The sequence below is a fragment of the Jaculus jaculus genome, chromosome 9 (assembly GCF_020740685.1).
Source record: "Jaculus jaculus isolate mJacJac1 chromosome 9, mJacJac1.mat.Y.cur, whole genome shotgun sequence".
NCBI lineage: Eukaryota > Metazoa > Chordata > Mammalia > Rodentia > Dipodidae > Jaculus > Jaculus jaculus.
Window position 1 is genome coordinate 83,500,609 of NC_059110.1, and position 27,895 is coordinate 83,528,503.

Below are 27,895 nucleotides of genomic sequence, written 5' to 3' on the forward strand. Positions count from 1 at the left end.
TGGACTAGAGGCCTGCTCCATGGGAAAGGAATACATCCCTGATACTGAAAACTTAAAACAGGAGTAGTCATGAGCCCTAGGGGTGTAACATCTGCTGATGTCTGGATAAATGTATGTACTATGATTATCAAACTGCCCAGTAAGCACTTATCTTAATGTTCATACCCTTATATTAATGCTACTCTCACTTTTGGTAGAGAACCTTCTCTTTTCAGATGGCAGTGACCTTGGAATGACTCAGAAGGCATCATGGTGCTGGAAAGAAGTGACCGAAGCACTCAGGACTACAATATCTCTATCACACTTTCCAAGGCTCAGGATCTAATGTGGAAGAGGTGGCAGAAAGAATGAAAGAGCCAAAGGAAGGGTAGGACTCCTTACAATGTGCTTCCCCCAGACACAAAATGGCCTAGATATCCATGACCTCACAGTGCCTGACACTACCTACACAAGACCATCATAAGGAAGATGACATCAAAATAAAAGAGAGACTGATTGAGATGGGGAGGAGATATGATGGAGAATGGAGTTTCAAAGGGGAAAGTGGAGCGAGGGAGAGAGGGCATTACCCTGGCATAATTTTATAATCATGGAGTTGTTAGTAAAAATTTGAAAGAAAAAAAAAGTATAGGGCTAGGGGATGCGGTTCAATTGGTAGCGTGCTTGTCTAACACACACAAAGCCCCAAGTGTGATCGTTGACACTGAAAAAAAAAAAAAAAAAACTGGGTGTGGTGGCATGTGCCTGTAATCCCAGCACTTGAGAGGTAGGGGCAGGATGAGCGGAAGTCATCCTCAGCTACACAGTGAGCTCTGGGCCAGTCTGGGCTACATGAGACACGCTGTCTGAATTTTTTTTTTAACTAAAAAAAAAAATAGGGACCTGTAAAGATGGTTAATGGGTTAAAGGCACTTATTTGCAAAGCCAGAAAACCTTTGCTCAATTCCCCAGTACCCACATAAAGCCAGATGCATAAAGTGGTGCATGCATCTGGAGTGTGTTTGCAATGACAAGAGGCTGTGACATGCCTATACTCATACTCTCTGTCTGGTTCTCAAATTAATAAATAAAAATATTTTCAAAAAATTAAAAGTAGGGAGGCTGGAAAGATAGCTCAGTGATTAAGGTACTTGCCTACAAAACCTAAGGACCCAGGTTCAACTGTCCAGTACGCCACATAAAGGCAGATGCACAGGGTGGCACGTGCATCTGGAGTTCATTTGCAGTGGCTGGAGGCCTTAGCACTCCCATATTCATTCTCTCTCTCTCTCTCTTGCTCTTGCTTTCTCTCTCTAAAATAAATAAATAAATAATATTTTTAAAAAATTAAAAGTGAGCTGGAGTGATGGCTTAGTGGTGAAGGTGCTTGCCTGCAAAGCCAGGTTTGGTTCCCCAGGACCCACGTAAGCCAGATGCACAAGGTGACACATGAGTCTGGAGTTAGCAGCAGCTGGAGGCCCTGGCACACCTATTTTCTCTCTCTCAAATAAATAAATTCAATTAAAATTAAAAGTATCACAGAGAAGGGCTGGAGAGATGGCTTAGCGGTTAAGGCATTTGCCTGCAAAGACGAAGGATCCCAATTTGATTCCCCAGGACCCACGTAAACCAGATGCACAAGGGGCACATGCGTCTGGAGTTCATCTGCAGTGGCTGGAGGCCCTAGCAGATCCATTCTCTCTCCGCCCCCTCTCTCAAATAAATAAATAAATATTTTTTTAAGTACCAGAGAAGACTAAATTTATTTGATGCCATTTTTCCTATAGATAAAAGTTACTATATTAGATCTTATTTTCTTTCAAATGTATGTATGGCATATATTTGTATTCAAGTTTTGTTTTTGGTACTGGGGATGAAATCCAGGACCTCTGGAATGCTAAGCACAATCACTGAGCCATGCCCCTGCCTATGGCAGAGTTTCTTTAGGCTCAAATCCTAAAAAACAGAATTATTATGTTGTCTGTCATCTTTTTAACTTTCTTTAAGTTTATTTATTTATTTGAAAGAGTCAGAGAGAGAGAGAGAGAATGGGCATGTTAGGGCCTCTAGCCACTGCAAACAAACTCCAGACGCATGCGCCACCTTGCGCATCTGGCTTACGTGGGTCCTGGGAACTAGAACCTGGGTCCTTTGATTTTGCAAGCAAATATCTTAACCACTAAGCCATCCCTCCATCTCCTCTTTTTTATTTTACAAGGTTCTGCCAAATAGTGCCAGCTGTAAACCAGGCCTGGAGGCCTATGGCTATAATCCCAGCACTCAGGAGACTGGGGCTGCAGGACTGAGAGTTCCCAGCCAGCCTGGGCTACACAGCAAGACCCTGCCTCAAAAATAAACAAGTCTCAGGCCGGGCGTGGTGGTGCAGCCTTTAGTCCCAGCACTCAGGAGGCAGAGGTAGGATGATCGCTGTGAGTTCGAGGCCACCCTGACACTACAGAGTGAATTCCAGGTCAGCCTGGGCTAGAGTAAGACCCTGCCTTGAAAAACCAAAAAAAAGAAAAAGAAAAAAGAAAAGAAAAAAACTGGGGGCTGGAGGGGATGGATTAGCAATTAAGACATTTGCCTGCAAAGCCAAAGGACCCAGGTTCGATTCCCCAGGGCCCACATTGGCCACATGCACAAGGGGGTGCATGCATCTGGAGTTCGTCTGCAGTGGCTGGAGGCCCTGGTGTGCCTATTTATTCTCTTTCTCTTTCTCTCTCTCGGTCTCTCTCCCTCTTTCTCTGTCAAACAAATAAAATACAATATTTTAAAAAATAAACAAACTGGGCTGGAAAGATGGCCTCGTGGTTTAAGGCACTTGCCTGCGATGCCTGAGGACCCAGGTTCAATTTCCTAGTAGCCATGTAAGCCAGATGCACATGGTGGTACATGTGTCTGGAGTTTGTTGGCAGTGGCAAGAGGCCCTGGAGTACCCATTCTCTCCCTCTGCCTCCCTCTCAAATAAATTCATAAAATATTAAAATAAAAAATAAGCAAACTGCATACATTGTGGTACTCATTTCCTAATCTTAGGTCACATGGAGTTATAGGTCTGGCCTCTAGGAAAATTTTCCTGTTGGTTTCAGCCAAGCATTTTGTGCCCCTGTTTTGCTTCACTCTTTCTCCTTACTATGAAATCACCATCCAGCAATGAGCTGGGCTGTCCTTATCACCGACAGAATGTCCTTATCACAGAGGGCACACAAGCATAGGCCAGACGGGCAACTGGTCACTGATGACGAGGGCTCCTCTACACTGAGATGCTGCCTCTCGGTGAAGCAGGGGTTCTAAGTTAGTGACTGGGGCTTGGTGAGGGGAAACTTCACAGCTTGCATGGCCCAGACCCACAGGCAAAACCACACCAACATGTGAATCAGGCAGCAGAGCCAAGTATCAGAACCCCCCCCAGAACCCTCTGCCAGGGGCTGGGAAGATGGCACAGTGCATGCTTGCCACCAAGCATGAGGACTTGAGTTTGGATTCCCAGACATGCCTGTACTCCTGGAAGTGGGGAAGCAGACACGAGGATCCCCGGGGCTTGCCAGCCAGCTTGTCTAGCCAAATTGGTGCACTCTGAGTTCAAGGAGAGACCCTTGTCTTAAAAAAAAAAAAAAAAAAGTGGGGCTGGAGAGATGGCTCAGTGGTAAAGCACTTGCCTGCAAAACCAAAGGACCTCTATTCGATTCCCCAGGACCCACGATAGCCAGATGCACAAGGTGGCACATGCATTTGGAGATTGTTTGCAGGGGATGGAGGCCCTGATGTGTCCTTTCTCTCAGTTCTCCTAAACAAATAAATAAATATATATATTTTTTTTATTTGAGAGGCGACAGACACAGAGAGAAAGACAGATAGAGGGAGAGAGAGAATGGGCGCGCCAGGGCTTCCAGCCTCTGCAAATGAACTCCAGACGCGTGCGCCCCCTTGTGCATCTGGCTAACGTGGGACCTGGGGAACTGAGCCTCGAACCGGGGTCCTTAGGCTTCACAGGCAAGCGCTTAACCACTAAGCCATCTCTCCAGCCCATAAATATTTTTTTTAAAGTGGAATGTGACTGAGGAAGACAGCTGATGTCAGCTTCTGGCTGCACACATATTTACCCACACACATAGACATGAGTGCCACTCAGAACACACACACTCAACAACACCTTCATAATCACAGTCAGGACACCATGTAACGGACTGTTTGGAGTCTAAAGACTGTTTTTATGTAAGGTGCGTAAGACATGCCTGCCGTCTTATGTAAGGCGCTGTGGTATTTTTAGCAGCACAGAAGTGCCGTGAGAACAGAGGGGCCGCTCTCTCAGCACGTGCTGCTGCGCTGCATGCTGGTGTGACCCTTGAGATGCTGGGTTGCAGGCAGGTCGCTGCAGGACTGGGGCTGGACCAGGGCTGCAGCACCACCCAGACCCAGCTTCTGCAGTTCCTCCAAGCTGGCCCAACTCCGGGCAACCAGCACCCCCAGAATATCTAGGGAGTGGAACAAGGGACTGGACCACCTGCTAGCGAAGTGAGCCAGTGGGACGCTGGGGAGAAGCAACCACAGCTGACATATCCCAAAGCCAACCCTTCTAGCCCGTGGAAACTCACGTCACAGCCTCTCAAAGCCAGTGAGGTCAAAGGTATGGCCTTTCTATCAGGTCATATATGTGTGTATGTTTACTTAGGGCTTAAGATCACTATTGCCTTTTTTGCTATTTTGGTATATTTTATTGAAGTATACCAGGTTACAGGTCTGGAGAGATGGCTCAATGGTTAAAGGCACTTGCTTAAAGTGTAACATACATAGGAAAAACAGATAGCAAAATTTGGCTAATGAGCTGGGCATGGTGGCGCACGCCTTTAATCCCAGCACTTGGGAGGCAGAGGTAGGAGGATCACCATCACTCAAGGCCACCCTGAGACTACATAGTGAATTCCAGGTCAGCCTCAACTACAGTGAAACCCCACCTAGAAAAAAAAAAAAAGTCACTAATGAATTGAGTTTTTGGTATAGCTCAGGGGCAGAATCGTTGCCAAGCATGCAAAAGGCCATGAGTTTTGTCCATAGCAATATTAAAAAAATAAATAAATAAGAGATAAAGTCCAGGGCTCGAGAGATGGATTAGTGGTTAAGGCACTTGCCTGCAAAGCTAAAGGACCTAGGTTCAATTACCCAGAACCCATGTAAGCCAGATGCACATGGTGGCACATGCATCTGGAGTTTGTTTGCAGTGGCTAGAGGCCCTGGTGTGCCTATTCTCTCCCTCTTTCCCTCTCATAAGTAAATAAAAATTAAATTTTAATTTAAAAAAGAGATTATTTCTAGCAATATGAATACAATTATGTGACCAATCCAGATTTAAATAACAAAAAATGCTTAAGTGTGTGGTGGATCACACCTTTAATCCCAGCATTCCACTCAGGAGGTTGAAGTAAGAGAATCATTGTCTATTGAAAGCCACCCTGGACTACAGAGTAAGTTCCAGGTCAGCATGAGCTAGAGTGAGACCCTACCTCAAAAACACAAGCAACAAAGACAGGGCTGGAGAGATAGCTCAGCAGTTAGGATGCTTGCCTGCAAAGCCTAATTAGGGACCTGGGTTTGATTCTCTAATACCCACATAAAGCCAGATGCACATGGTGACGCATGAGTCTGGAGTTTGTTTGCAGTGGCTAGAGGTCCTAGTGTGCCCATTCTCTCTTTCCTTTTTTTCTCTCTCTGTCCCTCTCATAAATAAATAAATAAAGCAATGACAAAAAAAGAAAGCCCAAGCTGGGTGTGCTCTACAGGCTGAGGCAGGAGGATAATGTGAGCCCATGATTTCCAGGGCCAGCCTAGGCAACATAGCCAGACCCTGTCTCTTTAATAGAACAAAAGAGAACATACATTACAAGGCAGCCTCCCCAAGCCTTCCCCACTGCCTCTGGAAAAGCACCACTAACTTTGCCCCACTGTGGGTCCATTCTGCTGGCACTTACATAAATGGAATGACACACTGCGGCTCTTTTATGTCTGGATCCTTCTCCTCTGGCTCAACATTCTGTCTGTGTGATTCATCCACACAGCACCACGGAGCTGTGGACTGTTCATTCTCAAGGCTGTGAGGTTCTAATCTCTGCATCTGCCCAATTTATGTCCAATCTACTGCTTATGGACTCTAGTGATTTCTAGTTTTACTGGTTGCTACAAATAGTGCCTACTAGGAGCATTCCAGTAACATCCCTTCTCACTGAAGCCTCCTGCCCACCGTGAGACATATAAAATGTTGAGAACTACTACTTTAATATTTTTTAAAGATTTTTTTATTTTTATTTACTTATTTACTTGACAGAGAAAGAGGGAGAGAGAGAAAGAGAGAATGGGCGTGCCAGGGCCTCCAGCCACTGCAAACGAACTCCAGATGCGTGCGCCCCCTGGTGCATCTGGCTAACGTGGGTCCTGGGAAATAGAACCTGGGTCCTTGGGCTTTGCAGGCAAACACCTTAACAGCTAAACCATCCCTCCAGCCCAGAACTATTACTTTAAGCTTCAAATCTTGGTAAAGCCTACCTGTCCCACCTTTCCAATTCACCTTTTCATGCTTTTTTTAAAAAAAAAAAAAAAACATTTTAACCAGGCGTGGTAATACACACCTTTAATCTCAGCATTTTGAAGGGAGAGGTAGATGGATTGCATGAATTTGAGGCCACCCTGAGAAAACATAGTGAATTCCAGTTCAGCCTAAGCTAGAGTGAAGCCCTACCTCAAAAACCAGAGACAGAGAGAATGAATGGGCATGTCAGGGCATCCAGCCACTGCAAGTGAACTCCAGATGGATATGCCACTGTGCATCTGGCTCTTTATGTGGGTACTGAGTAATTGAACCCAGGTCATTAGGCTTTGCAGGCAAGCGCCTTAGCTGCTGCGACATCGCTCCATCCCTCATGCTTTAAACATAGTTTTCCTCTATCTACAAAGTCAGGCTTCACAAGACGAAAGTTCAACTCTTTCACATACTTGCTGTGTATCTTTTGACAACCAACCTCTCTGCGCACCAGTTTCCTTAATTGTAAAATGAGGGGCTGGAACCTGTTCGATTTCTCAGAACCCACATAAGCCAGATATACAAGATGATATGTGTTCATTTGCAGTGGCTGGAGGCCCTGGTGTGCCCATTCTCTATCTGCCTTTTTCTCTGTCTCTCTCAAATACATAAATAAAAATTTAAAAGTTTTAAAAGATACTAAAATGGGAATAATATCATATCATTACTTTTAAATTCCTTTGGTGAGGGATTAAAAAGGGGACTGCATCTGTGTTCAGTGAATAGTCAGCCCATACTAGCACCTGGGATCACCCCAAAGACACATTCTTTCTTCACTCCTCCAGAGTTGTGGGTGTCCCCCAACAGGAGGTCAGTAAGCAAGGCCTCTGAACAGCATCTGAAGCCAAGCAACTCCTCCCCCGCCCATGCAACAGGGGTGCAGCAGGACGCCAGGCTACTGTCCGCCCCCACCAGACATTCAAGATGCACCAAAGCCACAGTTACTGTCTGTGGTGGGTGTGCCCCCATAAACTTATCTGCTCTGAATGCCAGGTCCCCAGTTGGCAATTTGGGGAACTGGATCCTCCTTTAGGCATATATTGTTGGGGGCAGGCTTATGGGTGTTACAGCCAGCTTCCCCTTGCCAGGGTTTGGCACCCTCTCCTCCTGCTGTTGTCCACCTAATGTTGGCCAGGACGTGATGTCCACCTTTTGCTCATGCAGTTGTTTTTCCCTTCCATCATGGAGCTTCTTCTCTAGTCTGGAAGCCACAATAAACCCTTTCCTTACACAAGCTGCTCTTGGTCGGGTGTTTTCTGCCAGCAATGTGAAGCGGACTACAACACTGTCCTTTTACCCACAGGGCACTGGGTGTCATTCAAAGTGTGGCCTAAACAAAGGACATCAGTCTGGGGTCATTATTAATGGTGTGCCAACAGCCTGGTGACAACCTGCTGGGGCACCAGCACTACCCAGAAGTCATTGCTTGGAAGAAACAAAAAAAAATTAATGTCTATGCAAAAGGAGAGAAGAGGAATATTTAATTTTTTTAGGCGACAAAGTAAAAAAAGAAAAAAAGCCCCTCAAAGAGCACAGTGGAGAGACCTAGGAGCAAGAGACTTGAGCCTCACACTACTGGTTGCTATGGTAACGGGATTTCACAGCAGGAGCTCATTTTCCTATGACAGTGGCCTGCAAGAGAAGGGAATGATGTCTTCTAAAGAAACTTAGTTGAAGGTCCAAAAAGACATCTAAAGAAGTCCTAAGGGGATGGATACTTAGGGACTGCAGAAGGACAGACCTAACGGCCTGGCCACTGCTACCTCCAGCCCACAACTCTAACTTTAAGGACAGACCAGAAAACGGACCTTCTCCCAGATCTTCCTGGCTGATGTCACAAACTCCCCAGCAACCCAGGTCACAGATTCCATCACCCAGCTGTCGTTACCCAAGTCTTTCCCTGCTCTCAAGCCATCAGTATGCACATCTGGGCCAGACACTGAGGGACACCAAAGATGTGGAACACATACACTTCCAGGACAGAGAGCCCTGCCTCAGTCAGAACTAAGACTTAGTGAGCCTAACATGTACCTCTCTTGGTGCTATAAGAACACAAAATCAGCACATGCCTGGACACTGCCCAACACAGGACACAGAATGCCTCGCCCAACAACAGCTGCTGCAGTGAAAGAGGTAGAAAAGAGAATCTCACAGCCCTGGCATCCTGGGAGCTGCCAGCAGAGAACACTGAGGATTAAACTGTGTGGCGCACTCTGTAACCAAACCATCCAAAAGCCTGGAGGAGCAGGTTGTCTGTAATCTGGAAGACCAGACTGCTTTTGGAAGGAGATGGAGTTGGTGTGAGTTCTGGAGGCAATGGGGAGGTAAACTCTGTTTACTGAGCAACTGTAGGATGCCCAGTACCAGGGATGCAGAGAGAATGTGAGCAGGCTAATAGATACCATCAGAGTTGGGTACAGTAGGGCTGCAAATGACTGCAGCAACTCAAGGCCACAGGGCCAAGAAAGGGGACAAGCTTTCCCAGAAAACAGCACCTAAGCAGAGTAGCAAGAGATAGGGACAAAAGGGTGACCAGGACAGGGAGGCAAGAAGAGGCAGGGCTGGACAGGAGCCCAGCCCAGGTCGGACAGCCTGGGACTCAAGGCAGCCCAGGTCAGATAGGCTGGGACTCAGGGCAGCCCGGGTCAGATAGGCTGGGACTCAGGGCAGCCCGGGTCAGATAGGCTGGGACTCAGGGCAGCCCGGGTCAGATAGGCTGGGACTCAGGGCAGCCCGGGTCAGATAGGCTGGGACTCAGGGCAGCCCGGGTCAGATAGGCTGGGGAACCAGGGAAGGAGCTGAGCCTTGAACGATGGAAATCCAAAGGCTCTGCCAATTTCTCAGGACGGGGTGGCGGGGAGGGAGAGGTCAGTGACAAAGTCAAGGGCCACTCATTCTAGAGGTAGCAAGGCAGGTGGCTGGCAAATGGGGCTGTCAGCAGATGTTTTGGACTACATTGCTCCAGGCTGAAAGACAGTCACAAAGCAGATAGGGAAGAGAAGACATTTCTGAGGCAAGTGTGGCATGACAGAAAATGAGGAAAACCCACTGCCAGGAAGTGAAAGAGGCAGCGGCCAGGGATAGAAGCCAGATTTGCGCCGTGCTGTTTGCAGTGACCTTGGGCATCCCCGTAGAGCAAGCCGGTACAGGGCTAGACACCAGACAGCATGTCTGTCCCGGGGGCCTCCATGCCGGCCCCATGAGAAGCTATAAACTGGGCCTGGCCAGTGTGTCCCAGAAAAGAGAGAAGAGCTCAGAAAAGAAACAAGTGAAAATGAAGGACGAAGCCAGGAGACAGACATGCCCAGTGAAGAAGACTGCAAAGATGACCTCGAAATCCAGGGGTCAACTTCCTAGAGGACAGAAGGCAGTGTCCGGAAATAAGATGACCTTCAGGAAAGCAAGTTTGCAGTTTCTGCCAAGTGGCGGGCTAGCCGCAGTTGGCTGGGGGATTAAGGGAAGGGGAGGACAGGAGACAGCAGGTGCGGTGTTTGTCAGTAAGATGCAACAGGGAGATAAAGAAGGCAAAGCTCACGCATGCTTGGCTTTTTTTTTTCCCCCCCAAACAGGATCCGAGTGGATGACAGAGGAGGATGAAGGGTTGAATATACACGTGTGGGGGCGGGGCGGAGCGTGGACCACAGTGCAGGAACAGCCAAGGTGCTCACCAAACCCTCAGCGAAGCCCCTTCCTCCCCTGCCCTCCCACTACTGCGACCATCACAGGCTGACCGCCACCCAGATACAAGGTGACACCTGGATGCCCCGTCCTCAGGGCTCACCAAGGATGGGTTTCCACCATCAGCATCCGGCCTCTCTTCCCAGGGTCACCCTGGGGGTTGCCACGTGCGTGGACAGTGGGTCCCTCTAACCCTAGCACTTGCCAGCCTTGAACCTCGCAACAGATTTCTCTCTGCAGTCCCCAATAAAAGGGAGCAGCATGTGGACGCTGTGACCCCCGCCTTTGGGAACCATCCTGAGCGTGTGCTTGGGGGCTCCCCAAACCTCGGCCTGACCACAGGGAGCTGGGGGGGGGGGATGTCCCAGAAGCTAACCACGGAGCGCCCGCAGCCCTGAGCGCCCACAAGCCAGCTCACTCCAGGCCGCAGGGCCCAGGACCGGCGCGGCGGCCCCACGCCTGTCATCCGCAGAGCGGGCGCTGCCCCGGGCTAGGCGGAGGGCGCACGCAGGCCCCCGGCCCCTTCCCGCCCGCCGCACGTGCGCGCCCGGCGCCGCTCACTTGTTGACTCGCCGGCGGGGAACGCCCGCCCCGCCGCCCGCGCGCCCCAGCGCCGCCTGCCGGCCGCCGCGCCCGCCCCGCCGCCGCGCCCCTCCCCCGCCGCCGCTCCCGAGCGCGGGGCGCCCCGGGGGGTGGGGGGTTCCCCGAGTCTCCCGCCGAGGAGGAGCCCCGCGCCCCGGGCCAGCGGGCGGCGGGGAAGAGCGGGGCCGAGCGCTGACCGCGGGCAGTCCCGGGGCTCCTGGACGGCCACGGGAGAGCGCCAGGCCCGGCCCGGCCCGCGCCGCAGCGGTCCCCGGGGCTCGTCCCCTGCCCGGCTCCCCAACATCTCCCGAGTCCCGGCGCCCGCTTCAACGGGGGCGGGGGGAGACACGGCGGACGCGTCCCCTCCGGCTCGCGCTTCGGACTCAAACTCACTCCTAGGTCCCCAGGAGACTGGGCCCCCCCACCCACCGAAAGAAAAGTGGGGGCGGCCCCACTTTGAACCACGCTCACCTGGGGGCTCGGCCTCGGCTCCCGGAGCGCTCCCCGGCTGCCCTCTGGCGGCGACCGCGGGGACCCCACGCGCGCCCCGCCCCGCCCCGCCCCGCCCCGCGCCGACCTGGGACCTGTGCCTGCCCGCTGAAGAGCCTAGGCCTGAGGTCACCTGGCAGGTGACTTCCCCTCCGGATAGAACGCGCCTTCAGAGCTTTTTGTTATGCATTAAAAGAAACAAAACTGCTCTGTCTTTTCTTTTAGCAGCTTCAAGTCCCTAAACCCAAATCAAAGTATTTATAAAAAGCACCCTTGCGGGCTGGAGAGAGGACTCAGCCGTTAAAGGCGCTTGCTTGCAGAAGTCTAAGGCCCGGGGTTCAATTCCCCAGTACCCGCGTAAAGTGTACACATTCTCTCTCTACTTCTTTCTCTCACTCTCTCTCCTTGCAAATAGGTTTTTAAAAATATCTTAAAAGTACCCTCTTCAGGCCAAGCATGGTGGCTTTTAATCCCAGCACTCAGGAGGCAGAGGTAGGAGGATCTGAGTTTGAGGCCACCCTGAGATTACATAGTGAATTCCAGATCAGCCTGAGCTAGAGTGAAACCCTACCTGGGGTGGGGGGAAGTACCTACTTCTGGGCTGGAGAGATTGGTCAGCGGTTACACTTGTCTGCAAACTCTAAGGACCCTGGTTCGATTCTCCAATACGCATGTAAAGCCAGATGCACAAAGTGGCACATGTCTTTGGAGTTTGTTTGCAGCGGCTAGAAACCCTGGTATGCCCTTTCATTCTCATTCTCTGCCCCCATCTCTCCTTGGAGATAAGTAAATTAAAAGAATAAAAAATGAAAAAATAAAAAGTTACCCTCTTCTAACATTAGGAGGCAAAAGAAAGGCAGGTGCAGTTTCTTGGGCTTGCAATAGTACTGGGCACTATCTGGAGCTTACATATTTAATTGGATGGACAGATGGACGGATGGATGCTGCCTTGGAAGAGGCACAAATGCAGGCAACCTGCTGCAGCCCAAAGCTAAAGTTCCCAGTGGCTTGATCTTGGCTCCACCAGTTCAATACCAATCTCTGGTGTTCTCCATCCCCACCCTGCCTGAGCCTGAGGCTGTGGATCCAGGGGGAGTGTTACCCCCCATCGTTAAGAAGAAAACAAACAGACCCAATATTTCTTTTTATAGATTTTTTTTAATTGACAACATCTATACTTATAGACAACCAGCATTTCTTATGATATAATTTCCCCAGATTTAGCCTTGGAAAGCAGTGACTGCGTGAAAAGCAAGCCAGGAAGTCCAAGTTGGCAGATTCATTCAGCATCCTCGACTGGCACCCAGGTCATCTTGACCTTTATTTGGGTTGTCCTTCTGGCCCCACAGGAGATGTAATCATCAGTGAATCTGTAAATGAGCCCTGTCCAGGGAAGCTTTCTGCATTTACAGAAATGTGCAGCAGAACTGACCACAAGCGATATGGCCTTGAAGATTTTTTTTACTTCATTTAATCTTACTGAACATTAACCATCACTGCATATCAGGCAGCGCAGTTCGAACTTCAGTGTCCTTTGCAGGAGACGGTCAGTGTCTTAGGATGAGGACTCAGGGAAGTGGCGCAGGGGAACTTCTAGCCTGGGCTCGCTGAACAACAGCCGGAGTTAATGCCATCTTGACCCTCATCACTAATTCGGCTCTCAAGGAGTCAGGAGCCCCTGCCTACCCACAAGCTCCCCTCCAGGGATTGCTCACACTATTATCACACTATTACCTGTGTGGCCTATGACAGCATGTGCAGTGTCTGGGGTGCCCCAGCTTCTCTCTGGATGCCTGTCCAGGTGGAAATGATGAATCCCCTGAGGGGAGGCTCCTCCCTGGAGCACCTTGTCCTGGCCAGAGCGGGGCTGCTTCAGGGACTTACAAGGAGTCCTTTCATTCCTGCAAGAGCACAGCTTTCCGTGGGCTCTTGCTGCACCGCGGCCTGTGCTCGGGCTAGCTGAGGACTCCCATGAGTCTCCTTTAGCCCTCCTTTCACAGGCCTCCCACACCGGACCACGGCAGTACCCAAATCACCTCTTATTCTGGCTGTGACTTGGGGAAATCTTGTACCTGAAAATAGAAGCGGCCTCCCATACACTCAAGAAGCCATTTCCTCCTGACCTGCCCCAGTATCAGATGCTTTGTCCTCTTGCTGAGGGTTCCTGCGTGCTCACCGGTGAGGGACACACACAGGTGTGTGCACTGCAAGTTCCTAGAGAGTCCCTTCCATTCTAGCCATCTCTTCCCATCACATGGAAAGAGTCCCCTGCCTGTCTACTCAGCAAAATTCACATCAGCCTCATCTTTTCTCGCTCTTTGGGCTAAGCAAGCTTGTTTCTTGTCTCTTTGGAATAGATTACAAATGAAGCCAGTATGTACTTAGTGGTAGAGTGCACTTGGGATTGATCCTCGGCATTGAGGCAGGGGAAAAAATGCCAGGCCTCACAGTGTGTAGCTGTGGCCCCAACTACTCTAAGCAAAATAATCATATGTTCAAGGCCATCCCTGGCAAAACAGGCACTATAACAAGACCCTATTTAGAAAAAAAAAAAACAAAAACAGGATCCTAAGGACTACCAATGGATATGCAGACATATTGATATAATCTTTGTAAGACCATGTAGCCCAAGCTGGCTTCAAACTTGATGCCTTGATCCTCCTGCCTCTACCTTATAAGAGGATTATAAGAGGTGTGCCACCAAACCAGGTTTTTGTGGCGCCGGAGATCAACCATGGCATTGTGCATGCCAGGCAAGTGCTCTGACCAAATGAGCTGCATGCCCAGTCCTTACAGATATAATCTTGCCAGCTATAAACCCACCTGTTCTCTAAGTAAGAAGGGAATCTTAATTCACTCATCAACAAATAGTCTTTGTCTTACAACAAAGATTAATTATGTTGAAGGCACTGGGGACACACAGGTGAACAAACTAGACCAAGACCTTACACACCAGAGAGGATGGAGAGTTCACAGAGATAAGCAGATACTGGCATCGGATGGGACACTTCCTGTTGTCTCAGAATTTCTGCTAGAATTCCATCTGAGATGGAGAGGTGATAAGGACCCTTGCCAAGACTTCCTAAAGAGAGGCCCAGCTGGTCTTTGGACCTGTGCCCCTGCCCCACTGAAAGCCACTGATCTAGGTACCTGGGAGGGAAGTGGGTTCATCTTGAACTCCCCTGTGCCTCCCCCTTCAATCCCACCATGCCCAGAAAACCCTACCAAGCAATCCAGGACGGGATGACTGCAAGATACCCATGTCCCAGGCATGCTGACTAAACTGTTACCCCTGGATGATCAAAGCTTGGGAAGACAGCCTGGGGAGTAGAGACACTTCAGGAAATTTGAGTCTGCCTCCTGGGGTTTGGGCAGCACTGGAGCCAAAGCAGGGTCTCTCCGCTACCACACGGCTGTCATTATGAACAGGGAACTTCTTTTTTGAAGGGGCTACCCTATACATTATGGGATGTTTCAAAGCATCCAGGGCTTCTGCTCACTAAATAGTAGTGCTATATACCTAGTCCTCAGTTATGACAGTGAAAAATGCCTCCAGACATTGTTCCATATTCCCTATGGGTCACCGTCCCCCCACTTCTACCCTCCCTTGCAGTGAGAACCATGTGTCGGGCGCCGGGTGCCTGTTTCCAGCCTAGAGGGTTATGGAGGGGAAGTTGGGGAACTGTTCTATGCTTACAGCACCAGGAAAAGGCAGGGCTGGGGAGAGCAGACCTGCATCTCCACTATTTGACCAGAGGAGTTTCCCAAAGGTGAGGAGGGAAGTATGGATGACAGCTGGGGAGGGGGGCAGGGGCCCAAGCAGCCTTGAAGAGCCCAGCACAAGGATGTCACCTGGGCCAAGGGAATCCTAGCCACCAGAGGCTGAGGGAGATGCCTCTAAGAGGCAGGCTCTCAGAGGGAGTCCAGAGGCCTCCAGAGCCTATCACAGAGGGGCTCCTAAGAATCCCCACAAATGCCCATGTTGGAAAAGACAGAAGGATGGAGAGCGCTTTTCCCTTGTGCTGTGGGGAAGGGAAATAGGTAGAGTTGGCAAAGACAATGGAGTCCACATTAACTGATCTACTGGGCTGAATGAAGGCCTAAAAAATCATAACCAGCCAGGTGTGGTGGCACACGCCTTTAATCCCAGCACTCGGGAGACAGAGGGAGGTGGATTGCTGTGAGTTTGAGGCCACTCTGAGACTACATAGTAAATTCCAGGTCATCCTGGACTACAGTGAGACCCTACCTTGAAAAACCAAAAAAAAAAAAAAAAAAAGCCGGCATGGTGGCGCACGCCTTTAATCCCAGCACTTGGGAGGCAGAGGTAGGAGGATCACTGTGAGTTCGAGGCCACCCTGAGACTACATAGTGAATTCCAGGTCAGCCTGGGCTAGAGTGAGGCTCTAAAACAAGAAAGAAAGAAAGAAAGAAAGAAAGAAAGAAAGAAGGAAGGAAAGAAAGAAAGAAAATCATGTCCACACCTAAACCCCTAGGACCTGTGACTAGGATCTAATTTAAGAAAAAAGCCTGGGGGCTAAAGAGATGGCTTGGCAGTTAAGCGTTTGCCTGTGAAGCCTAAGGACCCCGGTTCGAGGCTCAATTCCCCAGAACCCACGTTAGCCAGATGCACAAAGGGGCACACACATCTGGAGTTCGTTTGCAGTGGCTGGAGGCTCTGGTGTGCCCATTCTCTCTCTCTTTTTCTCTCTCTCTCTCCCTCTCTCTCTCCCTCTGCCTCCCTCCCTCTCTCTCTCTCTTTTTCTCTCTCTCTCTCCCTCTCTCTCTCTCTCTGCCTCTTTCTCTCTCTGTCTGTCGCTCTCAAATAAATAAAGTAACAAAAAAAATTTTTAAAAAGAAAAAAGCCTAGGAAGATCTTAAATGAAGGCTTTCACAGTGAGATATCTTGGATATCTACTGAGCAATAAATTTCATGACAAATGTCTTTATAAGAAGATATGAATGAGGGGGCTGGAGAAATGGCTCAGTGCTTAAAGGCACTTGCTGTCAAAGCCTGACGGCCTGGGTTCGATTTCCCAGTACTCAGGTAAAGACAGATGACCAAGTGGTACATGTGTCTGGAGTTCATTTGCTGCAGCAAAAGAGGCCCTGACATGCCCATATTCTCTGCCTGTTTCTCTCTCTGTCAATTCTTCTCAAGTAAACAAATAAATACATTTAAAAAAGATGTAAGGACAGATATTTAAGGGATACAGTGAACACCAAAAGCTTTTGGTGCCACCAAAAGCTGGGAGAAACTAAGTTTCGTGATTCATGCCTATAATCCCAGCCTTGAGTAGAATCACCCTGAGCTCAAGGCCAGACTGAGCTACATAGGCTACATAGTGAGATCCTATATCAGAAAAGAAAGGAAGGAAGGAAGGGGGGGGAGGGAGGGAGAAAGGGGGGAGAAAAAGAAGGGGGGAAGCCGGGCGTGGTGGCGCATGCCTTTAATCCCAGCACTCGGGAGGCAGAGGTAGGAGGATCTCCGAGAGTTCGAGGCCACCCTGAGACTACATAGTGAATTCCAGGTCACCCTGGACTAGCATGAAACCCTACCTCGAAAAACAAAAACAAAACAAGAAAGAAAGAAAGAAGAGGGGGAGGGAAGAAAGAAAGGATTTTGGGAGAAGGAAACAAAGAAAGGAAGAGTCCCCCTGAGTCTTCAGAGGAGCCCGCCCTGCTCACTCCTCGGTTGTCAGACTCCGGGCCACCAGAGTAGCAACAGAACATTTCCATTTGTTTTAAGCCACCACTCTGGGACAATTTGGTAAGACAGCCCCAGAAGCTAATTCAACAGAAAACTGGAATTTGATCTAGAAGGGAGAAGATCACCAGTAAAATTTGCTTTTGTCTCTAATACTGTTGCACGATTGATTTTAGTGAAGAACTCAAAAACGTGTTGAATCTGAAGACTGCAGGACAGCAGGAGACAAGGCGGGTCCCGAGGCAAGAGGGTTGGAAGTCAGCGTGCCAACTTAGACACGGACCTTGCTTTGATCTCAAGGACTGGGGAGCTTGAGTCGATGTCTGAGGATTAGAGTTCTTTCAGCCACTCATGGTGGTGCATGCCTATAACACCATCTTTTGAGAGGCTGAGTATTTTTTTCCCCCTTTGATTTTTCTAGGTAGGGTGTCACTCCAGCCCAGGCTGACATGGAACTCACTCTGTAGTCTCAGTCTGAACTCAAACTCACAGTGATCAGTGATCTTCCTACCTCTGCCTCCCAAGAGCTGGGATTGAAGGTATGCGCCACCACACCCAGCTCTAGGGCTGAGAACTTTGAGTCCAAGGCCAGTCTGGGCTATGTAGGAAAGCCTTACCTCAAAAATAAAGCAAGATAAGCCGGGCGTGGTGGCGCACGCCTTTAATCCCAGCACTCGGGAGGCAGAGGTAGGAGGATCACCGTGAGTTCAAGGCCACCCTGAGACTACAGAGTTACTTCCAGGTCAGCCTGGACCAGAGTGAGACCCTACCTCGAAAAACCAAAAAAAATAAAAAATAAAAATAAAGCAAGATGGTGAAGGCCACACTGAGACTACATAGTGAATTCCAGGTCACCCTACCTCAAAAAACCAAAAAACAAAAATAAAAATAAAAAAATAAAGCAATACTAAGTGAGGCAACCCAGGCCCAGAAAGCCAAGCGCCACATGTTCTCTCTCATATGTGGATCCTAGCTACTACAGATGATTGGGCTTCTGCATGAGAATGAAAATACTTAGTAGCAGAGGCCAGTAAGGTAAAAAGGAGACATAAAGGGTAGAGAAAGGAAGGGAGGAGGATACTTAATAGGTTGATATTGTATATATGTAAGTACAGTGATTGTAATGGGGAGGTAATATGATGGAGAATGGAATTTCAAACGGGAAAGTGTGGGGGTTGGGAGGGAGGGAATTACCATGGGATATATTTTATAATCATGGAAAATGTTAATAAAAATTTTTTAAAAAAAGGAAAAAAAATAAAGCAAGATGGGCTGGAGAGATAGCTTAGCAGTTAAGGCACTGGCTGACAAAGCCTAAGGACCTGGGTCTGATTCCCCAGTACCCATGTAAAGCCAAGTACACAATGTGGCACATGTGTCTGGAGTTCATTTGCAGTGGCTAAAGGCCCTGGTACGCCTATTCTCTCTCTCTCTCTCTCTCTCTCATACCATTTCTCTATGTATTTTAAATAAATATTTTAAAAAATAAAGCAAGCAGGGCATGGTGGCACATGCCTTTAATCCCAGCACTTTGGAGGCAGAGGCAGAAGGATCGCTGTGAGTTCGAGGCCACTCTGAGACTTTTCAGAGTAAAACCCTACCTTGAAAAAACAAAACTAAATAACTAACAACAAAGCAAGAAAATTAAGTAAGAGCTTTTTTCCAGAATATTCTTTGGTTCCTTCTGCAAACTGCTCTTTTACCCTTCCAGAAAAGGCCAGCATTCCTGAGACGGCAGCAGGTAGGTGACTTGGGTGGGTACTGAGACGCATCACAGGAGGATGGTGTGACGTGCCTGCAGTCAAGAACGCACAGGGCACTGTACCCACGGTGGAATGCCTGTCGTAAGATGCTGCCACCGTGGCTCGTCATGCAGCACACAGCCCCCATGTGAGACAGGCTGCTCAGGCCTGCTATGAAAAGCGAGGCACGCAGACCATAAGCAATTTCCCCAAGGTCGTAGGTAATGACAGAGTCGTAGGACTCCGAGCTCACCGTCACAGCCACTCTCCCCTCCTACCCCTGCAGGCTGCGTATGACACAAAGACACAGAGGCACGAGCCTCAGTGTGGAAGGACATCCAGGGAGCTTTTGGCAGGAAACCTGGTACAGATACCTGGAGGAGGACTCTGCCAGGTGGGCCACATGGGCAAGGACACGGCAGGTAGAAGGAACAGCTGCAGTGAAAGCACAGAGAAAGCCAGTAAGGAAATGTTAGTAAGGGGGTTGTGGTAAATGGTGGGGAGACAGAGCAGAAAACAGGGCCCGTGGGGTCAGCTGGGACTGGCGTGAGAGGGCCTCGTACACCTCGCCAAGGATGTGGATTTGAAGGTTCCAGTCAGGATGCCTGAATCTGAGGATCCCTCAAAAAGTAGAGAATCAGCCAGACACGCTGGAGACACCTTTAATCCCAGCTCTCGGGAGGCAGAGGTAGAAGGATCGCTGTGAGTTTGAGGCCATCCTGAGACTCCATAGTGAATTTCAGGTCAGCCTGGGTTAGAGTGAGACCCTACCTCAAAAACACCAAAAATTAAAAAAATAAAAAATTGAGGGAAGCTGGTAAAGTGGCACACGCTTTTAATCCCAACACTCGGGAGGCAGAGGTAAGAGGATCGCCATGAGTGCAAGGCCACCCTGAGACTGAATTCCAGATCAGCTGGGGCTATAGCGAGACTCTGCATAGAAAAAAAAAAAAAAGTAGAGGGGCTGGAGAGATGACTTAGCAGTTCAGGTGCTTGCCTGCGAAGCCTAAGAACCCATGTTCGACTCTCCAGGTGCCAGGTAAGTAAGCCAGATGCACAAGGTGATGCAAGCACACAAGGTCACATATGCGCACAAGGTGGCACGCACATCTGGAATATGATTACAGTGGCTGGAGGCCCTGGCGCACCAATTTTCTCTCTCTCTCCTTCACTCTTTCTCTCACTTTCTCACTCTCGCTCCCCCTCATAAAAAAAAAAGCGGAAGCAGCCTGTTGGGCTTGCCTAAAAAAAAGTAGAGAATCAGGATTGGGGATTAGCTAAATTGATAGAGTGCTTGTCTAGAATGCATGAAGCACTTGGTCCAATACGCAGCACTGCATAAACCAGGTAGCACATGCTAATAATCTCAGCTCCTGGGAGGTGGAGGTAGGAGGATCAGAAGTTCAAGGCCATACTCAGTGACATATCAAGTTTGAAGGCAGCCTGGAATACATGTAACCTTATCTAAAAAAAGAAGGAAGGGAAGGAGGGAGGAAAGAAAGAATGAGTGAACTAATAAATGAATCAGTGATCTGTGTGTCTGCTAATGTTTCTTTTCTATTGAATCTATGAGACAAGGATAAATAGATGTTGCATTTCATAGATTATACCCACAGGTGGGACCTCCTGGTAACTGAAGACTTTATGAATATGCAAGTTTAATGTATTCTCATTACAGAGTTTTATGTATTCTAAGCGCTCTTGGCTTATATAAAACATAATCTGTGCATACATATTGAAGGGTCAGAGACACTGAGAGAAAGTAGTGATTGTGCTTTAAGCTCTCTTCCCCTTTTACTTCGAGACACTAGGCATCCTTTCAGCCCAATAAGCAGCAGGCATCCTACTGCATGCTTCCTAGGACACGTTGCTCACATACAATGGGACAGTAAACAGAAAAGCAGCAGTCTACTTTCCATATTCCAAAAATTCAAATGAGGGCTGGAGAAGATGGCTTAGTGGTTAAGGTGTTTGCCTGCCAAGCCAAAGGACCCCAATTTGATTCCCCAGGTCCCACGTAAGCCAGATGCACAAGGTGACGCATGCATCTAGAGTTCATTTGCAATGGCTGGAGACCCCGGAATGCCCATTCTCTCTCTCTCTCCCTTTCTTAAACAAATAAATAAAATATATTTTAATTCATTTTCAGGGCTGGAGAGATTGGCTTAGTGGTTAAGCGCTTGCCTGTGAAGCCTAAGGACCCCGGTTCAAGGCTCGGTTCCCCAGGTCCCACGTTAGCCAGATGCACAAGGGCACGCACGCGTCTGGAGTTCTTTTGCAGTGGCTGGAGGCCCTGGCGTGCCCGTTCTCTCTCTCTCTCTCTCTCTCTCTCTCTCTCTCTCTCTCTCTGCCTCTTCCTCTCTCTGTTTGTCACTCTCAAAAAAAAAAAAAAAATTAAAAAAAAATTCTTTTTCAGATGAAGCTACCCATTGACATGCTTCTAGTCCTACAGGCTCATGTCTTGAGTGTCATTATTTGGGGCTGACATGATTTCTCACAGGGGCACATTACTGGGTATTAACTTGGGCTGATTGGAAGCTCTGCCTGTAATTACCTGTTCACTTATTCAGCAACACTTCTGGAGAATCGTCTATGGACCAGTCTTGGTCACTGTGCCAGGCACTAGGGGCACCAAGAAGGGATAGTGCTCCGTTCCTCAGGACTCTGGCTTAGTAGATGAATGGAAGACAGAGGAGGAGAAAGCCGGGCATGGTGGTGCACACCTGTAATCCCAGCACTTGGGAAATGGAGGCAAGAGAACCAGGAGTTCCAGGGTCTCCTCAGCTACTGTGAGTTCATGGCCAGCCTGGGCTACAGACCCTGTTTCAAAAAAACAAAAAGAGGGTTGGAGGGATGGCTTGGTGGTTAAGGCACTTGCCTGCAAATCCAAAGGACACAGGTTCAATTCCCTAGGACCCACATAAGCCAGATGCACAAAGTGGAGCATGCATCTGGAGTTCATTTGCAGTGGCTGGAGGGCCTGGCACATCCATTCTCTCTCCATCTCTATCTGCCTCTACCTCTCTCTCAAATAAACAATAAAATTTCTTTTTTTAAAAAAAAGAGGAGGATGAGGAAGACAAGGACCACAAGAAGCCTTTACAAACAACATAACAATTGTTATACAGGAGCAGGGCATGGTGGTGCACGCCTTTAATCCCAGCACTTGGGAGGCATAGGTAGGAGGATCACCACGAGTTCAAGGCCACCCTGAGACTACATAGTGAATTCCAGGTCAGCCTGGGCTAGAGCGAGACCCTACCTCGAAAAAATCGAACAAAAAAATAATTGTTATAGAGGAGCTGCATTCACAGTACAACCCCTCCGACTTCTGTCCTCACACACCGTGATGCTGCAGGCTGTATACACAGGAGGCTTCCCGTAATAACAGCCTTGGTTTCTACTCTGGAAGAAAGCAAGACTGGAAGGAGGCGTGACGGAAGAGAAACCATTAAATCGTTTAATCCTCTAATAGAGCTGGGCTCAGACTTCCCTCTTCAGAAGGCTGGAGGTGGCAGCGGTCAGGGTGGGTACGCCGACATCAATGCACCCCACTCCTCAAGAGCCCCGGAGTCTCCAGGTGTCCTGATGGCTAAGGACTACACGAGACAACACTCTGTCCCCACCCACAGCCACATTCCTGGCAGAAATCCCAGAAACCTTCTCTTGGGTCCCCAAGATGCATCCCAGCAGGCTGACCCCTGAGCAGCAGAGATGCAGACAGCCCAGCGCTTGGCAGGTAGCCAGCATCCTGTGACCCAGGTGTGAGCCCCACCACCTCACCTGCCTTCCTGACACCCCAGGAGTCCCGGCACAACTGAAATTTCCCACTGTTGCTTTTCTCCCCAGCTTGCATTTTTTCCTTCCTTTCTTTCTTGCTTCCTTCTTTTCTCTATCTTTCTTTCTAGACTTTATTTTTAGAACAGCTTTAGATGTATAGAAAAATTTCACAGACAGCTTAGAGATCCTGTATCTACCCTACATGTACACACACACACACACACAGAGAGAGAGAGAGAGAGAGAGAGAGAGAGAGAGAGAGAGAGAGATGGTTTCCCTATTGTTGCTAGGATGCTACATTTTTTATTTCTTTGCTTCCTTTGGTTTTTGTTTTGTTTTGTTTTGTTTTATTTTGTTTTGTTCTGTTTTTTGAGTTAGGGTCTCACTCTAGCTCAGGCTCACCTGGAATTCACTATGGAGTCTCAGGGTGTCCTCAAACTCATAGTGATCCTCCTACCTCTGCCTCCTGAGTGCTGGGATTAAAGGCATGTGCCACCATGTCCAGCTAACATTTTATTTATCTGTTTTATTTATTTATTTGAGACAGAGAGAGGGGGAGAGAGAAAGAGAGAGAATGGGCACACCAGGGCCTCCAGCCACTGCAAACGAACTCCAGATGCATGCACCACCATGTGCACCTGGCTTACGTGAGACCTGGAGAATCGAACCTGGGTCCTTAGGCTTTGCAGGCATACGCCTTAATCACTGAGCCATCTCTCCAGCCCCTTCCTTTGGTTTTCTTAAAAATATTTTTATTTATTTATTTGTAAGCAGACAGAGAGAGAGGAAGAGAGAGAGAAAAAAATACACACACTCAGAGAATGGGCATGCCAGAGATTCTAGCTGCTGCAAAGTACCCCCAGATGCATGCTCCACTGTGCTGAGGTGGGGACTGGGGAATTAGACCCAGGTCATTAGGCTTTGTGGGCAAGCGCATTAACCACTGAGCCATCTCTCCAGCCCCATCCTTTGCTTTTTTGAGACAAGGTTTCCTATAGCCCAGCTTCGCCTGAAAGTGCTGGGACTGCAGACATTCACCACTGTGGTTCACATTTGTTATAAGTAATGAATCAATATTGATAACTTTTTTCTAGTAACTAAAGTCCTTGGACTTTACTAACTTGTTTCCTTGGATTGCTCCTTAAATTCATTTTTCTAGTCCAGGATCCTTTCTAAGATAGGTTTGTCAGATGTCACCACTCCAAGGCTTCTGGTCCCCCACTTTCTTCACTCTTTGGAAGGAAGTCCTGCAGGCAGCCCACACTGAAAGGATGTGGACAGATGGTCCCCTCAAGGGTAGGATCCACACAAACTATGGGAGTATTATCACTTTCCTCCACTTGTTAATTCAGTTAATCATTGATGTATGTCTGCATACACCCATGCATATTTATTTTGTACTTTGGGTTATAATCTGTGGCAGTTTGAATGTATATCCTCCAGTAGACTCAAGCATTAAAAAAAAAAAAAAAAAAAAAAACCTTGCCTTTAGCTGCCTGGCTGGTGGAGGTGTCACTGTGGGCAGATCCTGGGGTCCAGTTCTAAGGTGTTACTGGGGGCGAATCTGATTCCAGCCTAAGATGTGCAGAGTGAGCTCTGGGGGTCCTGCTGCTGCAGGTTCATGCTCTTGCTTGTGGTGCTCCGGCGGGGGGGGGGGGGGGGACGGGGGAGGTGCCTCTGTGACAAGGGGACCAGCTTCTTCCGCCATCAGTGGATCTTCCCCTGGATCTGTACGCTTCAAATAAATCCCTTCCTCCCCTAACCTGTGTGGTTTGGATGTTCACCCCAGCACCACGGAGCTGACTACAACATAATCTAATTCTGTTTTGTGTTTTTGCCTGGATTCCTCCAGCTTTGACTATTAGGTGCCTCCTCAGCTAAGCTCACCCCTAGCAATGTGGGATTTGGTTTGGAGTTGCGAAGTTGATTCTTTCCTTAACTTTTTGAACTTACAAGATGTTTTAGGTTCATTTTCTGTTGCCCTGTCTCAGTCCTAGAATTAGCCATTCTTTCAAAGAGCCGCAATTCCTTTATTGGAGATTGGTTAGTGTGTTGGGCTCTGTGCTAGTAGACTTTTTTTTTTTTAATCTCAGTAGCATCAAACCCAGGACCTCATGTAAGCTTAGAGTACTCAACCAGTGTGTAACACCCCCAGCTTCTGTTTGCTTTCCATTGTAAGACCCCCAAAACGAGGACCCCACGCTCTGCCCGGATATGGCGACACCCCAAATCACTCACGAGAAGCAGTCTTGATGCAAACTGCAAGAGGATTTTATTCCAAGCGCGCTGGGGCCCACAGTCGTACACCGCACAGGGGTAGAGGACTGCAGAGCCCCGAATGCAGGAACGGGACAGTTTTTATAGGGTTTCTAACAAAGCCTGTGCATTAGACCAATCATTTTTTTAATATCAGGAGCCCATGAGGTGCAAGCCAGTCAGTTTGTGTCACTCCATAGTTTCTAAGCCAATTAGTTTAATTTGTTCAAGCCCCTAGTGGACCAATCAGTCTCTTATGACCTTGGAGGTCAGCATTTGCGCAGGTCCTTGGGTGGGAGTAGCAGAGTGTGGTATCAGTCTCCTATGACCTTGGTGGTCTGAGGCAGGCTGCTACAGCTTATGGTGCGGGCTACTAAGGCTTACAGTGTGGGCTATTAAGGCTTATGGTGCAGGCTATTTACAGAAACCAAATAAGTGGTTTACTTCATTACTCATTTCCCATCCTTGAGGGCTATCTCATGCCCTTTTTACCTAGTTTTATATTAGGAGCGGGCTCTGATATAATGAGAAGAGGGATTCTTTACTTGCTTTCAACAGAGAGTAAAGCCTGGAGTTTGAGGTATGTAGGGGCCCGCTTAAGCTCCCTTTGGAGTGTGATAGTATTTCTGGGCTTCTGAATTCTTGGGCCTTTCACCATCATCAATGAACTACAGCAGACCAAGGCAAGGTAATCCTCCCTGCCCATCATATGGTCTTGTCTGCCCACAGCTGTCTGTTTGGAACTTGGGCTCCAAAGAGCCCCTAGACCCCAGGCTGTGGAAAAGAGGTGGGCAGTGGTGAGGTGGGCTCATTCCTCTAACATGCTGAGAAAGCCTCAGAGTGATCACAGGCCAAGGTTAAGGTTTGGGTACCAAAAAAAAAACAAAAACAGTGGCTGGGTAGCAGCTGAGGAGATGGCTCAGTGGCTAACACACCTGCTTGCAAAGCCTGACTGACAGCCCCGGGTTCAAGTCCCCAGCGCCCACATAAAGCCAGATGTACAAAGTGGCACATGAATCCGGAGTTTGTTTGCAGCAGCAAGATGCCCTCTCTCTCTCTCTCTCCCTCTCTCGCCCTCCTTGCAAATAAATAAATCTTTTTTTTTGTTTTGTTTTTTTGTTTTTTTCGAGGTAGGGTCTCACTCTAGCCCAGGGTGACCTGGAGTTCACTATGTAGTCTCAGGGTGGCCTTGAACTCATGGTGATCCTCCTACCTCTACCTCCCAAGTGCTGGGATTAAAGGCGTGCGCCACCACACCCGGTTTAAATAAAAAATTTTAACAAAAAGGTTGGGTGGGTAACGAACACCCAGTAAGGGAAGACATAAGGCAGCCTAAAGATGCATGAGCCCAGAAAAGAATCACGGGAAACAGGACCCACAAGCATGGCGCCTCCAGAGCTGCTGGGGCAACGCGTCACCACAGGGCTGTTGGCTGAAGATGGGCGTTGGTTGTTCATGTGTCTAGCTCAGAGTATGTTTATACTTCAAATCAGTGTTTTTTCCAATAAAGGAGATTCAGCTCTTCCTCCCTTTGCTTAACTTTTAAATTTCTTGCGTGTGCGTGCGTGCACACATAAAGGTCAGAGGACACCCATTCCTCACCTTCCATGCTGTTTGAGGCAATGGCTCCTGTTGCTTACCCTTACCTGGCCTTCAAGCTTTCAGGTATTCGCCTCTCTCCACCTCCCACCTTGATATAGGGAGGCTAGGATTATAGACATGTGCGGCTGGGTCCAGCTTTACGTGGGTCCTGGAGACCCAAACTCAAGTCCCCACACTTGCAAGGCAAGCACTGTATCTCCACTGAGCTATCTTCACAGCCCGTCAGTTTTATTTTTACTGAGTTACCCAGGCTGGCTTTGAACTCACTATTGCCAAGGCAGGCCTTGAACTTGTGATTGCTGTGCCTCAGCCTCCTAAACAGCTGGGATTACAGGCCTGCACCACCAGGCTCAAGTCTTTTCTTGTTTATTAGTTTGTTTGAGGTTTTTTTGTTGTTGCTGTTTTGTTTTGTGAGTCTCATGTAGCCCGGGCTGGCCTCAAACTCCAGCTATACACTTGAGGATGACCTTGAATTAGATCCTCCTGCCTTCACCTTCCAAGTGCAGGCATGCACCACCACAACAGGCCTTCAGCTTTGCTTCTCGTAACACTTTCCAGGAATGTTCCTGGGGTGTGGGAGCCTCGGGGTGCCCTCTCTGCCTGGGGACCAAGAGCCTGCAGGGCTCAATCACATAGCAGCTGGCAGGGGCCAGCCAGCACGACGGTCACCCCTCAGCGGTCAGCCTGCAAGGCCCGATTCCGTTCACTCACAGGCGCTGGGCGCCGGTCAGATTTCCGCTGATCTGAGGGAGAGGCCCTTTGGCGGCCCCCTGTCGGGGCAGGAACGTAAATCAATAGCAACCATTGCAGGATGAAACCTTTAGATCTTACAGTTCCCGAAACAACCTTGGGGGCTGCCGCGGTGAGCCCAGTAGGCAGCATTCTCAAGGAAACTGAGGTTTGAAGAGGCCCCAGCTTCCTTTTCACAACACATGGTGCAGCAGGAGCTGTGCAAACAGCGTCCCGGAAACGACCCAGACAGCCCGCTGCCTTCATGCACAGGCCCTGGAGGTGGCTTTCTGTAGCTGTTATCAGGTCAACCTCACAAGTCACCTTGCGCGCTAGGTGCTGCTGTTGTGGGCTCAGTGCCCTGGCAACACTGGGAATGCCCAGTCCTGTCTCCTTCGCTGGTCTAGGTGTGGGGCGGAGCCTATTCATGCAGACCCTCCTGCTCAACACTCCCCCCCCAGCCCGCCTCTGTGAGCGTCTCAGGCAAAGCTTCCTTGACATCTAGCCTGGGGCAGGAGGCTTTGCTCAGGCTTGCCCAGAGGGTAACAGATGCCATTCCAACACGCCACAGTAAGGGGACTCACTCAAGAAGGCCCAGGCACCCATCCTTGGGCTGGCTCATTGCATTCACAAGCCGAAGTCCTCGGGAAAGCACACAGGTGTTGGGTGCTGGAGGCTGGCCTGGACAACAGGAGTCACCATCACTAGCTTTGGCAATCTGCACAGAACAAACTGAAATTTTGATTTTTTTGTTTTGTTTTGTTTTTGTGTCCTGGTGTG

At 49.0% G+C, this 27,895-nt stretch overlaps 1 protein-coding gene across 2 annotated transcripts in view; it reads right to left on the reverse strand.

The window, feature by feature from the left end:
* Rph3al (rabphilin 3A like (without C2 domains)) overlaps positions 1 to 11,337 on the reverse strand; it is a 192,495-nt gene extending 181,158 nt beyond the window's left edge. The window contains exon 1 of one of the 2 annotated variants that reach the window (XM_045158492.1): positions 11,282 to 11,337. The gene's annotated coding sequence lies outside the window, so the exon portion shown is untranslated. The remainder of the gene's footprint in view (positions 1 to 11,281) is intronic. The other variant, XM_045158494.1, reaches the window with a different exon arrangement.
* Positions 11,338 to 27,895: the final 16,558 nt, after the last annotated feature.